The sequence below is a fragment of the Eumetopias jubatus genome, unplaced genomic scaffold (genome assembly GCF_037043125.1).
Source record: "Eumetopias jubatus isolate StellerSeaLion01/CBP00866 unplaced genomic scaffold, mEumJub1_p1.0 scaffold_6, whole genome shotgun sequence".
Classification (NCBI taxonomy): domain Eukaryota; kingdom Metazoa; phylum Chordata; class Mammalia; order Carnivora; family Otariidae; genus Eumetopias; species Eumetopias jubatus.
The window spans coordinates 107,156,844-107,170,605 of NW_028274812.1; positions in this window are offsets into that span (position 1 = coordinate 107,156,844).

Genomic DNA, 13,762 nt, shown 5'->3' on the forward strand with positions numbered 1-13,762 from the left:
ATTGTTCAGGTGGAGGGAATGGGCTGGGCTGGAGGCCGACGTTTACTCAGATCTAAAGACAACATCCACCCCGAGCCCAGGCCTCTCTTGGCCAGATGGTTCCGGAGACGCCTTAGCATCTGTTCCTCTGTAAATTATCCAGTGCTCCCTCCTGCCTGTCCTCTCTGGTGACAGCTGGAACAATTGTCCAGGAATTCCATCTGCTCTCCTGTCCTTCCCTCCACAGCTCATCAACATTTCAGAACGGAGAGGTATCCCATTTCCCTGGGGCTAGGGATGGGAGCTGGGTCTGTCTCTTGATGGAGCTGGCCTCAAGCCCTCACTTCTCCACGAACACACACAAATAAAACCTTGGCAGAGATTCCTAGGGTCAGTCACCTTTATTTGCCATCCTGTCCATGCGTTTCAATCTCATACAACTTTTTTTATTGTTAATTTTATAAAATCACACTAAATGAATCAGTCATACTGGTTCTTGCAGAGCTTAAAATAAGGGCTCCCAATCATTACACATCTCCACGTGGTTCCCCTTGAGTTGCCCATACAGTACTTTCAAAATGTGGCATTCATTATGCTGTAAGAGCACAAACTCAGATTTTTTTGAAATATGACTTTTACCATTTACTAAAAGAAATTTGTGTGAGAAAGAAATGAGGAAGATGGCTTTCTTTTCTAAATATATATAACCTTCAGATCCCCTCTCTATGTTTCCAGAAATTGTTTTGGGATCCACAGCAGGATCACAGGCCTATGGACTTTCAGGTAAACAAACTTATGGTGTATAAATTTGAAAAATGATCCAAGTTTATATTTTTTGAACAGAAAAATTGTCAGTAAACATAAACATACTTTTTTAAAGAGAGAATTTTTTTTTTTTTTTAATTTAAGGTTGGGGGAGACAGGGAGGGGCAGAGGGAGAGAGAGAGAGAATCTTAAGCAGGCTCCATGCCCAGGTGAAGCCCAATGCAGGGCTCGATCTCACAACACTGAGCCTAAATCAAGAATCAGATGCTTGGGGCGCCTGGGTGGCTCAGTCGTTAAGCGTCTGCCTTCGGCTCAGGTCGTGGTCCCAGGGTCCTGGGATCGAGCCCCGCATCGGGCTCCCTGCTCAGCGGGAGGCCTGCTTCTCCCTCTCCCACTCCCTCTGCTTGTGTTCCCTCTCTCGCTGTCTCTGTCTATCAAATAAGTAAATAAAATCTTTAAAAAAAAAAAAAGAATCAGATGCTTAACCAACTGAGCGACCCAGGCATCCCAACATAAACATACCTTTGAAAAGAAAGGGAGTCACAGTCCTCCAGAGCTTTAAGCTTTTAGGATATGTGAGATTAAGTTCTTTTTGAATGAAAGATGAAGAGGCTGGTTTACTTCATCACTCCTCACTCCATGGAGGTAAAAATGCACATGTGTAAGCCTATATATTCATTAGGCCACAATTACATCTTTGTTCACCATCACTTAAGAGACCTGTGAAGAAGGGACGAAGATTAAAGACCCTTTCTCATGGGGCACCTGGGTGGCTTGGTTGAGCATCCAATTCTTGATTTTGGCTCAGGTCCTGATCTTGGGGTCCTGGGATCAGGCCCTGCATCGGACTCTGTGCCCAGCAAGGAGTCTGCTTCTTTCCCTGCCCCTCCCCATGCATGCTCGCTGGCTCTCTCTCTCTCTCAAATAAATAAATAAATCTTAAAAATAAATAAATAGATAGATACAGACATACATAGATAACCTCTTCTAGGCTTTCAGGGTTTTACAGAGTAGATGCAATTTGCAGAAGAGTCAGTTTCACTACATTTTGATGACAGTTTTCATATGATTGTGCCTTGGTGTCCATGGGGCAGTGGGGATGCAGGGCCTACCTATACCAGCATGATCAAGTATTTCCCAGCACACAATCCACCTAGATCCAAGCATTCTTTTACCTGATTTCATTTATGTAGACCTAGTCTCCCAGCTGGAATGGATGTATTAGTGTGTTCTGGGGTTGGCCTGACAGACTGCATAGGCAGAGGAGGGGCTTGGACTAGAAGTGCCATCTTGGACAAAGCAATTTGAGCTCCAGGTATTGGAGGAAACTGCTGGAGAAAGACTTAAAACTGTCTTGCACTCAGCCCCAGAATCTCTTGAACTGTTCATCATGATAGCTAGAAGGGCCATTGGCCATATGCAGCTTCTTTGGTTGCAATTGACATTATGTACTAATAGTTTGAAGACAGGAGGCTGCCTATATTCTTATTTATGACCCTGGCTGGACATGCTGGACCCTATTTACATGGTTCTTTGGAGAATGATTTCAAAAGTTCAGGAGGTGATAACTTAGTCTGCTTTCCAAATTTAAATAATACATATTTCCTAATTCTTCTATTAATAGAAATCCACAACTGCCACCCTGGTGGATAAGCTTTTATTATATGTAAATGTCTTTTTCCTAACTCAAGATGTTGAATTTGATGGGAGCCTAAGAAATGTCATTTTATTTTTTTAAAGATTTTATTTATTTATTTATTTGACAGAGAGAGCATGTGCAAGCACACACACAAGCTGAGGGAGGGGCAGAGGGAGAGGGAGAAGCAGGCTCCCCACTGAGCAGAGAACCCGATGCAATGTGAGGCTGGATCCCAGGACCCTGGGATCATGACCTGAGCCGAAGGCAGATGCCTAACCAACTAAGCCACCCAGGCGCCCCAGAAATATCATTTTAAAGACTTTGAAACTTGGTGGGATCTTGCATTCTTTAATATTCTTAAAGCCACTTAACTCTTGGAAAATACTTAATGAAGGTAGGAATTCAAATAAATATTTCTACACCCATATATGCAATAATGCTCTTCATAGCAGCATTATTACAACAGCCAGAAGGTGGAAGCAACCCAAGTGTCCATCAGTGGATAAATGGATAAACAAAATGTGGTATACACATACAGGAATATTTTTCAGCCATAAAAAGGAAGGAAATTCTGACACATGCTACAACAGAATGAATCTTGAGGACGTTATGCTAAGTGCAATAAGCCAGTCAAAAAAGGGCAAGTACTATATGATTCTTCTCATATGAGGTAGTACCTAGAATAGCCAAATTCTTAGAGACTGAAAATAGAATGGTGGTTGCCAAGTGGTGGGGCAAAGGGGAATAGGGAGTTAGTGTTTAATGAGTACAGGGTTTAATGAAAAAGTTCTGGAGCTGGATATTAGTGATGGTTGTCCAACAACGTGAATGTTGGTAATCAGTGTCAGTGCCACTGAACTATACACTTATATTTTTTTTAAGGATTATTTATTTATTTGAGGGGGGGAGCAGGAGCAGAGGGAGAGGGATAAGCAGACTCTGCATTGAGCATGGAGCCCGACACGGGGCTCAATCCCAGGACCCTGAGATCATGATCTGAGCCGAAATCAAGAGTTGGACACTCAACCAACTGAGCCACCCAGGATCCCCTGAACTGTACACTTAAAAATGATTCAAATGGTGCGATGCCTGGGTGGCTCCATCTTGTTTTCTGGCTTCTGGTGGAGTCTCATCTCTCCCAACTCTAAGGCGGGGACCCCCTGGGGCAGACTTTAGGTCTCTCCCTTCAGACTTTGGGTACCCTGAGGTGCAATCCTGTGCCTCCCCTCTCAGATTTCAATTTTGAGTCCTGGGGAAGCTCAGAAAGTGCAGCAGAAACAGCTTGTCTCTGTCTTCTGGATGGTACTGGGACCCTTTTGTCAGGCCCTGCTTCACTCTGGGCCAGGAGGGGCTGGCCAGTTCTGCGGCCCCCAGTCTCTTTGTTAAATCAGCACCTGAAACTTGGCCACTTCTCAACTAACCCCAAAGCACACAGTCAGTGTCGGCCTTGCCCAGCTTCTTCCCTTTCCATGAGCAGGTATCTCCTGGTGCCCCAAGCCTGGCATCCAAGGGCCTGAGACCTGGCACTCCAGCCCATGAGGCACACAGTAGGCCCTGCCAACATACACATACACACACACACACACACACACACACACACACACACACACATACACGAATCACACACAGCCAAAAGCTGAGGCACAATGGCTGGTAAGGATTTCAGCAACTGAGCAACTGGCTCCAACTCCTTCTGTGAGGTTGGAGTGAGGGTGGAGGACAGGAAACAACCAGTGGGGAGGACATGCCCAAAGGCCCTGCTCTGGCAGAAAGTCTCAGTGGAAGGTGGCCTACTTGGACATGCTTGACTGCTTCTCTGTACCAGCTCAGCTCCCACTTGCAACCTCCCCTTGATGGGCTGGCCAGACTGGCTTGGAGAGATGGTAGCAGGACAAAACCATCAGGTAGCTGATTGGCCCTTAGCTGGTGAGGACTGGGACCAGGCCTGCATGCCCCTGGGTCTCCATGAGGTCCAGGGCCCGCAGGTGTGTCTGGTCCCCCTTAATTTGGAGTGTGTGGCAGTGAGTGGGTGTGCCTGCCCTACTAGTCTATAAGCTGTTTGAAGTCAGGGTCCAGCACTTTTTTTCATTCAGATTAATTCATTCACTCACTTAAAGAATGCTTATTTAGCTTCTGGGGTCTCCTTCTAACCTCTGACCACAGTGCTGACTATCATGCTAGGCTCCGACAGGGATGAGGAGAGACATTTGTTAGTGGGTTAATGAATGTGTGAATGAATGAGTACCTAACCTTGCTCCCCAGTTTCTTGTCTCTGCACCCTCATTTTGTCTTGGTAATACACATAACTCGTTGTTTGGAAAGGAGGCTAGGGAGAGAGGAGGGTAATGTGAGAACCCACCCCTCAGGTGAGCAGCAGAGAGGCCGAGAAAGAGGAATCCATGTGCCTGGGGGCCCTGGAGGAGGGATTTATTGGCAGGTGCTCAGGAAAGAAATGCTAGGAAAGTGGGGAACCCCCACAGGCTTGGGAGAATGGGGTGTTCTAGAGCAGGAGTTTACCATTCGGGTCTGGATCAAAGCCAGAAATGAACCTCATATGTCTATCAGCACCCCACCCAAAACAGAGGCCACTATTAAGGTAGGCTTAGGAGAACAGAACCGTAAAGTCATCAGGCTTCCTGACCAATCCACTGCCAAAGTCCTCCCTAATTTGTACCGTGAAGCAAAAATTAAAGCTAAAAGTTAGCTAGCATCAGCCAGGGGGGCTCTCACCACCACACAGCCTGTACCAGTCACTTCTCCCAAGAATAAGACAGTGTTTAAGAGCAAGGTCTCTGAAGTAGACTGCCTGGGTTCATATCTTGGCTCTATCACTTAACTAGCTGCCTGGACATAGGCAAATGACTGAAGTTCTCTGTGCTTCAGTTTTCCTATCTGTAAAACAGGTTAAGCATAGTACCTACCTCACAGCGTTGTTGTGAGGCTCAAATGCATTCATGCACGTAAAGTACTTAGAAGAGTGCCTGGTGCATGGGATACCCATCTATTTACCAACAAGGCCCTTGGGGCTCAGAAAAGCTAGATGTCTCCTGAAGGTCACCCAGCTATGGATGATGGAGCAGTCTATGGTACTTTTGCCTTGACATCACACAGCTTGGAGAGAAGCAGGAGCGATCCTGGGCTGCTCAGAGCCAGGCAGTGAGTGGACAAGGGTGGAGTAAGAACACTCATCTTCAAGGCACTTTGGAGAATGGATGCATGGGAGAAAGGGGTGGGCCCGGGGTCCCTACGAGGGACCTTGTAGGAAATGCTTGTCATGAGTCTGGCGTAGTGAGGAAGGTGTTGACAAGACTGGGGCAGTGGGATAGAAAGCTCCCCGACAACTTCTAGGGAGCAGCTGGAACAGGGGAATGGGAAAAAGAGAGGAGTCAGGGATGGCCTCAAGGTTTTAAGCCTCAGTTACCCAGAGAATAGCAGGATCTCTGCCAGAAACAGGTGATTGGTCCTGAGGATTCTTGGAAATCCAAGCAGTGAGACAAGCCCCTCTTTCTTGGGGGATTGTTAAATGGGGGAAGCAGGGGCGCCCGGGTGGCTCAGTCGTTAAGTGTCTGCTTTCAGCTCAGGTCATGATCCCAGGGTCCTGGGACTGAGTCCTGCATCGGGCTCCCTGCTCCGCGGGAAGCCTGCTTCTCCCTCTCCCACTCCCCCTGCTTGTGTTCCCTCTCTCACTGTGTCTCTCTCTGTCAAATAAATAAATAAAATCTTGAAAAAATAAATAAATAAATGGGGGAAGCAGTGTGTGTTAGAAGCTGTTTTGCAGAGACTAAATGCTGCCTGTTATGCCAAGGGGTTTCCACCCCTTGTAGTAGATGGGTTCTCAAAGATACTGGATCAGGGGCGCCCAGGTGGCTCTGTTGGTTGAGTGTCCAACTCTAGATTTTGGTTCAGGTCATGATCTCAGGGTCCTAGGATCAAGCCCCATGTCAGGCTCCGGGCTCTGTGCTCAGCACAGTATCTGTGCTCCTCCTGTTCTCTCTCCCTTTCTTAGATAAATGAATAAAATCTTAAAAAAAAATATATACTGGATCAGAGGGGTGCCTGGCCGGCTCAGTCAGAGGAGCATGCAACTCTTGATCTCGGGGTCATGAGTTTGAGCCCCAAGTTGGATGTAGAGATTACTTAAATAAATAAAACTTAAAAAAAACCAAACGGTTGCTAAGAGACAAACTCAGCATAGCTCAGAACAGCCCAGTTCAACTTCCCATCATTGATCTAGTCACCAACCCTCTCCCTACTCCAGGGTAGGAAACAGACTTTACCAGGGACCTCCAAAGCCTCAGCAACCACTCACCCCAGGCCCTACTCTCCTGCCTCCGGTTAACACACCTGCACTTTCACACACACTATCTCCTTCTCTCCTTACAGCCGCCCCAATGGGGAGTAAGGCTGGCACTATTCTCTGCATTTTACAGATGAGGAAATTGAGGCCCAAAAATGTTATGAGATTTTCTCAGACATCACACAGCCAATGTCAATCAGTGACCAAATTCCAAATCCTGTTAATTTTACTTCAGTACACCACACCTCCACTTTAAGATATCTCAAGCAGATTGGGGCCAGAGGCCCAGGGACATCCCTTGACATCCAAGGGCATTAGCTTTCTCTCTGGGAGTAACAGAATGGTGGGATAATGACCTAGTATTAAGGAGGCAGTGAAAATGGACAGTTGAAGCTGTGGCAACATTATAGATAAGCACTAAACATCAGGGTTGGAACCACTCTTAGAGACCATGGAATTAACGCCTACTGTTTACAAGGGAAACTTAGGCCCAGAAAGAAGGGACTTGCCCACTGAATACCTCTGACACTTTGTCATCCCTTTGCTCCAGTTATTTATCACTGCACATAACAAATTACTTCAAAATTTAATGGTTTAAGACAACAATTTTTGGGGCGCCTGGGTGGCTCAGTCATTAAGCATCTGCCTTCGGCTCAGGTCATGATCCCAGGGTCCTGGGATCGAGCTCCTCATCGGGCTCCCTGCTCTGTGGGAAGCCTGCTTCTCCCTCTCCCACTCCCTCTGCTTGTGTTCCCTCTCTCCCTGTGTCTCTCTCTGTCAAATAAATAAAATCTTAAAAAAAAAGACAACCATAATTTTTTTTAAAGATTTTTATTTATTTAAGAGAGAGAGAGAGAGTGAGAGAGAGCATGAGAGGAGAGAGGGTTGGAGGGAGAAGCAGATTCCCTGCTGAGCAGGGAGCCCGACGTGGGACTCGATCCCGGGACTCCGGGATCATGACCTGAGCCGGAGGCAGTCGCCTAGCCAACTGAGCCACCCAGGCACCCACAACAATAATTTTTTTATCTCCCAGATTCCCGTGAGTCAGGGATTTAGGAAGGGCTCAGCTGGGCAGTTCTTTTTTTTTTTTAAGATTTATTTATTTAGGGGCACCTGGGTGGCTCAGATGGTTGGGCGTCTGCCTTCGGCTCAGGTCATGATCCCGGGGTCCTGGGATCGAGTCCCACATCGGGCTCCCTGCTCAGCGGGAGCCTGCTTCTCCCTCTGCTTCTCTCTCTCTCTCTCCCTCTCTCTCCCTCTGTCTCTCATGAATAAATAAATAAAATCTTAAAAAAAAAGTTTTATTTATTTAGTTAGACACACACACGCACGCACGCATGCACACGAGTTGGGGGAGGGGCAGAGGGAGAGGGAGAGAGAGAGAATCTCACACAGACTCCATGCTGAGCGTGGAGTCCGACTCGGGGCTCAATCCCCCCGACCCTGAGATCATGTGACCTGAGCTGAAACCGAGAGTCAGACGCTTAACCGACTGACCACCCAGGTGCCCCTCAGCTGAGCAGTTCTGACTTTGTCCCTCATGAATAAAACTGTGGTCAGTCAGCGGCTGGAGCTGAAACAGTAGGACCTGGAGCACTCATGGGCTGCCTGGGCCTCTCTCTTTCTCCACAGTCTCAGGTCTTCTCTCTGTGGCCTCTCCACTGGGGCGAGTTTGGGCTTCCTCACAGTGACCTCAGAGCGATCACACGGATTACATGGCAGCTCTGGTCTCCAAAGGCAAGTGTCTCAAGAGAATCACATCAAACCTGGATCATCTTTTGTGACTTAACCCCAGAAGTCACAGGGCATCACTTCCACCACAGTTACAAGCCTGCCTGAGGTCAAGGGAGGGGAACAAAGAACTTACCTCTCAAAGGGAGGAATGTCAAAGTCACATTAGAAGAAGAGCATGTGGGGTGGGAGATCTATGGCAGCCATCTTTGGAAAATACCCTCTGCCACCCCCCATGCATAATTGCCTAGATCAATAGCATGGCAGGGGAGCAAGCAGGCCTGGGTCTGAACCATGGCTTCATCACCAGCTAGCTCTGTCACCTTGGGGGAGTCACCTAAGCCCTTGTTCAATTCTCCTCCCTCATCCATAAAACTGAAATAATAGTAATGTCTGTCTTGCAGGGCTGTGGTGAGGATGCAAGGGAAGGGCCTGGCCCAGAGAAAGTTTGTTTTTTCTTCTTCTGGGTTATGAGAAAGCACTGAGCACACCATCAACCAAAATCCTTCCTCCTGCCCATGAAACAGACTCAAATCTCAATAAAGACAGAAACTGAGACAAATAAGAGTGCAAATTCAGTGCCAAACAGTACAAGATGTGGCATGATAAATCAAGAGCTGCCTATAGCAGTAAACAAAACAAAGCTGGGGCCCCTGGCTGGCTCTTCGAGAAAACAGGCAACTCTTGATCTCGGTATTGTGAGTTTGAGCCCTACATTGGGTGTAGGGATTACTTAAATAAATAAACAAAAACTTTAAAAAATCTTAAAACAGGGGCGCTTGGGTGGTTAAGTCGTTAAGCGTCTGCCTTCGGCTCAGGTCATGATCTCAGGGTCCTGGGATCGAATCCTACTTCGGGCTCCCTGCTCAGTGGGAAGCCTGCTTCTGCCTCTCCCTCTGCCTGCTGCTCCTTCTGCTTGCGCTCTCTCTGTCAAATAAATAAATAAAATCCTAAAAGAAAAACTTAAAACAAAGCCCTTGCCCTCATGGAATGAAAGGAACCTATCAACATGTAAATATATGCTAATAGATATGTATGTCAGGTAGAGAAAAGTGCTGTAAAGAAAAATAAAGTAGGATAAGGGAAATATGCCGGAGTGAGGGTGGGATTATTACATAGGGTGATCAGGGTGGGCCTCTTTACTACAATGAAACTTGAACAGAGAACTGAATAAAATAAGGGAGTGAGCTGTGAAAAGATCTGGGTAAGAGCATTCCAGGCAGAGGAAACAGCTAGTGCAAACGTCCTGAAGCAGGGGATACGCTTGATGTTCAATAATCAACACAGAGGCGAGTTTGGCTGGAACAGAGTAACGAGGGAAAGTATAGGGGATAAAGCCGGAGGGGATCCACTGGAAGGTTTTGAGCAGAGATATGACATAATCTAACTTCCATCTTTTAAATAAACTCTTTATTTTCAAATAAATTTAGATATACAATAAAGCTGCAAAGATAATAAAGAATGTACGATTCACCCAGATTCCCCTAGTGTTAGCCATTACTGTGATACATTTGTCAAGCTGAAGAAGCCAACAGCGGTACCCTAGTGTAAACTCAACTCCAGACTTAATTCAGACTTCACCTGTTATTTCACTAATGATTTTTTTTAAGATTTTTTTATGTATTCATTTGAGACACAGAGATACAGAGAAAGAGAGAGAGAGAAAGCAGGAGCACGGGGGAGAGGCAGAGGGAGAAGCAGGCTCTCCCTGCTGAGCCAGAAGCCGGACGTGGGGCTCGATCCCAGGACCCTGGGATCATGACCCAAGCCGAAGGCAGATGCTTAACCATCTGAGCCACCCAGGCGCCCCTCACTGATGATCTTTTTCTGTTTCAGAATCTGATTTAGGATTTAGTGCACCACATCACATTTTGCTGGCTTCTTATTTTATCAGGATCACCCCGGCTACTACATGATAACAAAAGACCCATTAAGAAAGAAGCTGTTGGGCGCCTGGGTGGCTCAGATGGTTAAGCGTCTGCCTTCAGCTCAGGTCATGATCCCAGGGTCCTGGGATCGAGTCCCGCATCGGGCTCCCTGCTCCTTGGGAGCCTGCTTCTCCCTCTGCCTCTCTCTCTCTCTCTCTCTCTCTCTCTCTCTGTCTCTCATGAATAAATAAATAAAATCTTAAAAAAAAAAAAAAGAAAGAAGCTGTTGCAGTAGGGGCGCCTGGGTGGCTCAGTTGGTTAGGCATCCGACTTTTGATTTCGGCTCAGGTCAGGATCTCGGGATTGTGGGATCGAGCCCTGTGTCAGGTTCTGTGCTCCGGGTAGAGTCTGCTTGTCCCTCTCCCTCTGCTCCTCCCCCTGTGCTCTCTCTCTCTCTCTCTCTCTCTCATAAATAAATAAAATCTCTGAAGAAGAAGAAGCAGCTGTTGCAGTAGTCCAGGCAAGAGATGATGGGGCTTGGACCAGATGTCAGAGGTCAGATTGTGAAATGTGGTCAAGTTCTGGATGAACTTGAAGGCAGAGCCGACAGGATTTGCAGGATGTGAGATGTGAGAGCCAAAGGAGAGGTAAGTACAACACCAAGGACTTTGGTCTCAAACAATGAATAGATGAAATAGCCATTTACTGATCTCAGTAGACTGACGTAGGAAGCCTCCTGTTTGAGGCTGGAAGTCAGGAGTTTGCATTTGGACAGGCTAAGTTCAAGTTGTCTGTGGGCAATCCAAGGGGAGGTGTCAAGTAGGCCATCGGATACATGAGTCTGGATTTCAAGGAGAAATCCTGGCTGGAAACATGAACTCGGGAAATAGGAACTCAGCTTCTAGCTAGGCCTTAATTAGGACTCCATTAGGCTGAATGAGATCATGACCGGAGTGAGTGAAGGTAGAAAAGAGGTCTGAGGGTCGAGCCCTGAGATGTGGAAGAAGTTGGAAGGACGAAGAAAAAGCAAAGGAGACCGGAGGGGAAGCTGTTGAAGTAGGTAGAAAAGCCAGTGAGAGGGATCCTAGAAGCCCGGGTGACAGCTGTGTCAGACGCAGCTTTACCCGGCCACCGGGCCACCGAGATGAGGACACTGACAAGAGTTATTCCGGTGGTAGGGGTGGGGTGAGAGGGTTCAAGAGAACATGAGAGAAGAGGTAAAGACAGAAAGCGCAGACAAATATTTTTCAAGAGTTTTTAGTAAAGGGGAGCAGAGAAATGTAGCTGGAAGAGAATATGGGATTGAAGGAGGACATTTATTTTAAGATGGGCGAGAGGTTGCTGGAAGTGATCCCATAGCAGACTGACGATGCGGCGGAGATGGGGGAGAACTGGGGAGCCCTGTAGTTACACAGGGAGAAGGATGGAAACTAGTACCCACGTGGAGGGGCTCACCTCGGTAAGAACGCAGGCAGTGCATCTATGGTAACAGGAGGGAGGGCAGGGTTTATGGAAACAGCTGCATGTAGGCGATAGAAGCCCGTGGAAATTCTCTTCAGACTGCTTCTATTTTCTCCATGAAGTTGGAAGCAAGACCACCAGCAGGGTGAGGAGAAAGGAGGAGTGGTTGGACTTTGGAGGACAGAGGAGAAGGTAAAGACAGCTTTCGGGGGGGCGTGGGAGAACGCACAGAATGAGGAAATGCAGGAGCATTGGAGGTTAACGCAAAGGACCTTTGAGGGGCATGAATTTAAGGGGAGACAAGTCAGCCTGGAGACATGTTCTTTCCAGCCACGTTCAGCTGCTTGGGTGCAGGCTGGAGAAGGCACAGGGATGGAGTTTTGCCAGATGAATACAATGGGAGAAAGGGGCAAGGGACAGATGATAATAATAAATCATGGAATCAGAGCTGGGTCAGGAGGGAAGGGTGGTTGGGGAGAGGGGATCAACCAAAAGGAGGTAGTATCAATGGAGAAGAGACAGGGCCAATTTAGGCACCGGAGGCACCATGCCTGAGGCTCACGATATTTTTAGGGGCCCACAGAATGTGTTTTTTTTAATTAATTTATTTATTTGTCAGAGAGAATGAGAGAGAGCACGCGCTCAAGCAGGGGGAGCGACAGGCAGAGGGAGAAGCAGGCTCCCCACTGAGCAAGCAGCCGGAACCAAACCGCTGAGGGAGTCGATCCCGGGACCCTGGGATCATGACCTGGGCCGAAGGCAGATGCTTAACCGATTTAGCCACCCAGGCATCCTCCCACAAAATGTTTTAATTTTAATTTATTTTAAAATCAGAAGAAAAAGATGAATATAATAAAAATGAATATATAATGTCAAATCCAGCCTGGATTGTATTCATCTCTTTACCAATGCGATTATAAAATATAATTTTTTTTTGGTAACTGATTTATTTTTGTTTTTTATTTTTTAAGTAGGCTCCATGCCCAATGCAGGGCTTGAACTCATGAGTCTCATGCTCTACTGACTGAGTCAGCCAGGTGCCCCATAAAATATAATTTTTAATATCTTTTTGCCGAGAGGCCCATGAAGATGAAGTGCCCAGAGCCCACAAAAATTGTAATGTGGCCCTTAAAGTGATCCCAGTGGATCCAATTCAATATTTGCTAAATGTAATCTAAATCTAGAATTGTTTGAGTCCAGGTACTAGAGGGCATGGGCTGAAAACAAGAGTTGGTAATAAGAAAGTGTGATACTTAAAACTGAGATTATGAAGTGCATGAAACTACTGATAGTAACAAAGTTTAGTGACCAATCCTTCCCGTTGGCGGAGAAGAAAAAAATCAAGGAAATGGGAAGCTGGTTTTATCAGTCATCTATTGCCATGTTAACAAACTACTCCTAAATTGAGTGGCTTAAAACAACGACCATTCATCTGCTCATAGTTTGATAATATGGGCTGGGCTCTGCTAAGCAATTCTTCCGCTGCTCTCGCCTAGGCTCATCCATGTGGCTGTGGTCATCTGGAAGCTTGACTGGGGCTGGGTAATAGGACCTCATGTGTCTGGTGGTGGCTGGCCAGGGCACCTCAGCTCTCCTCCATGGGGCTTCTCGTCTTCCAGTAAGGCCAGACCAGACTTCTTTACGTCATGAATTTTCTAAGAGGACAAAGGGGCAGGATGCAAGATCTCTTGAGGTCCAGACTCCGGGGACTCACACAGTGTCATTTCTGCCACATTCTGTTACTCAAAGCAAGTTATAAGGCCAGCCCAGATTCAAGGGGTTACAGAAACAGATTCCACTTGCCGGGAGAAGTGGCAAAATCACTGCCAAGGGTCATGTGGGGCAAGAGCCAGTGTGGCGACCATCTTTGCAAACAAACTGTTAATGCGTATTGGAAGAATTGCCTATGTGATACTAAATCATCAAGAATCACCAAAAATTGGATGCCTGGGTGGCTCAGTTGGTTAAGCGACTGCCTTCGGCTCAGGTCATGATCCTGGAGTCCCAGGATCGAGTCCCGCA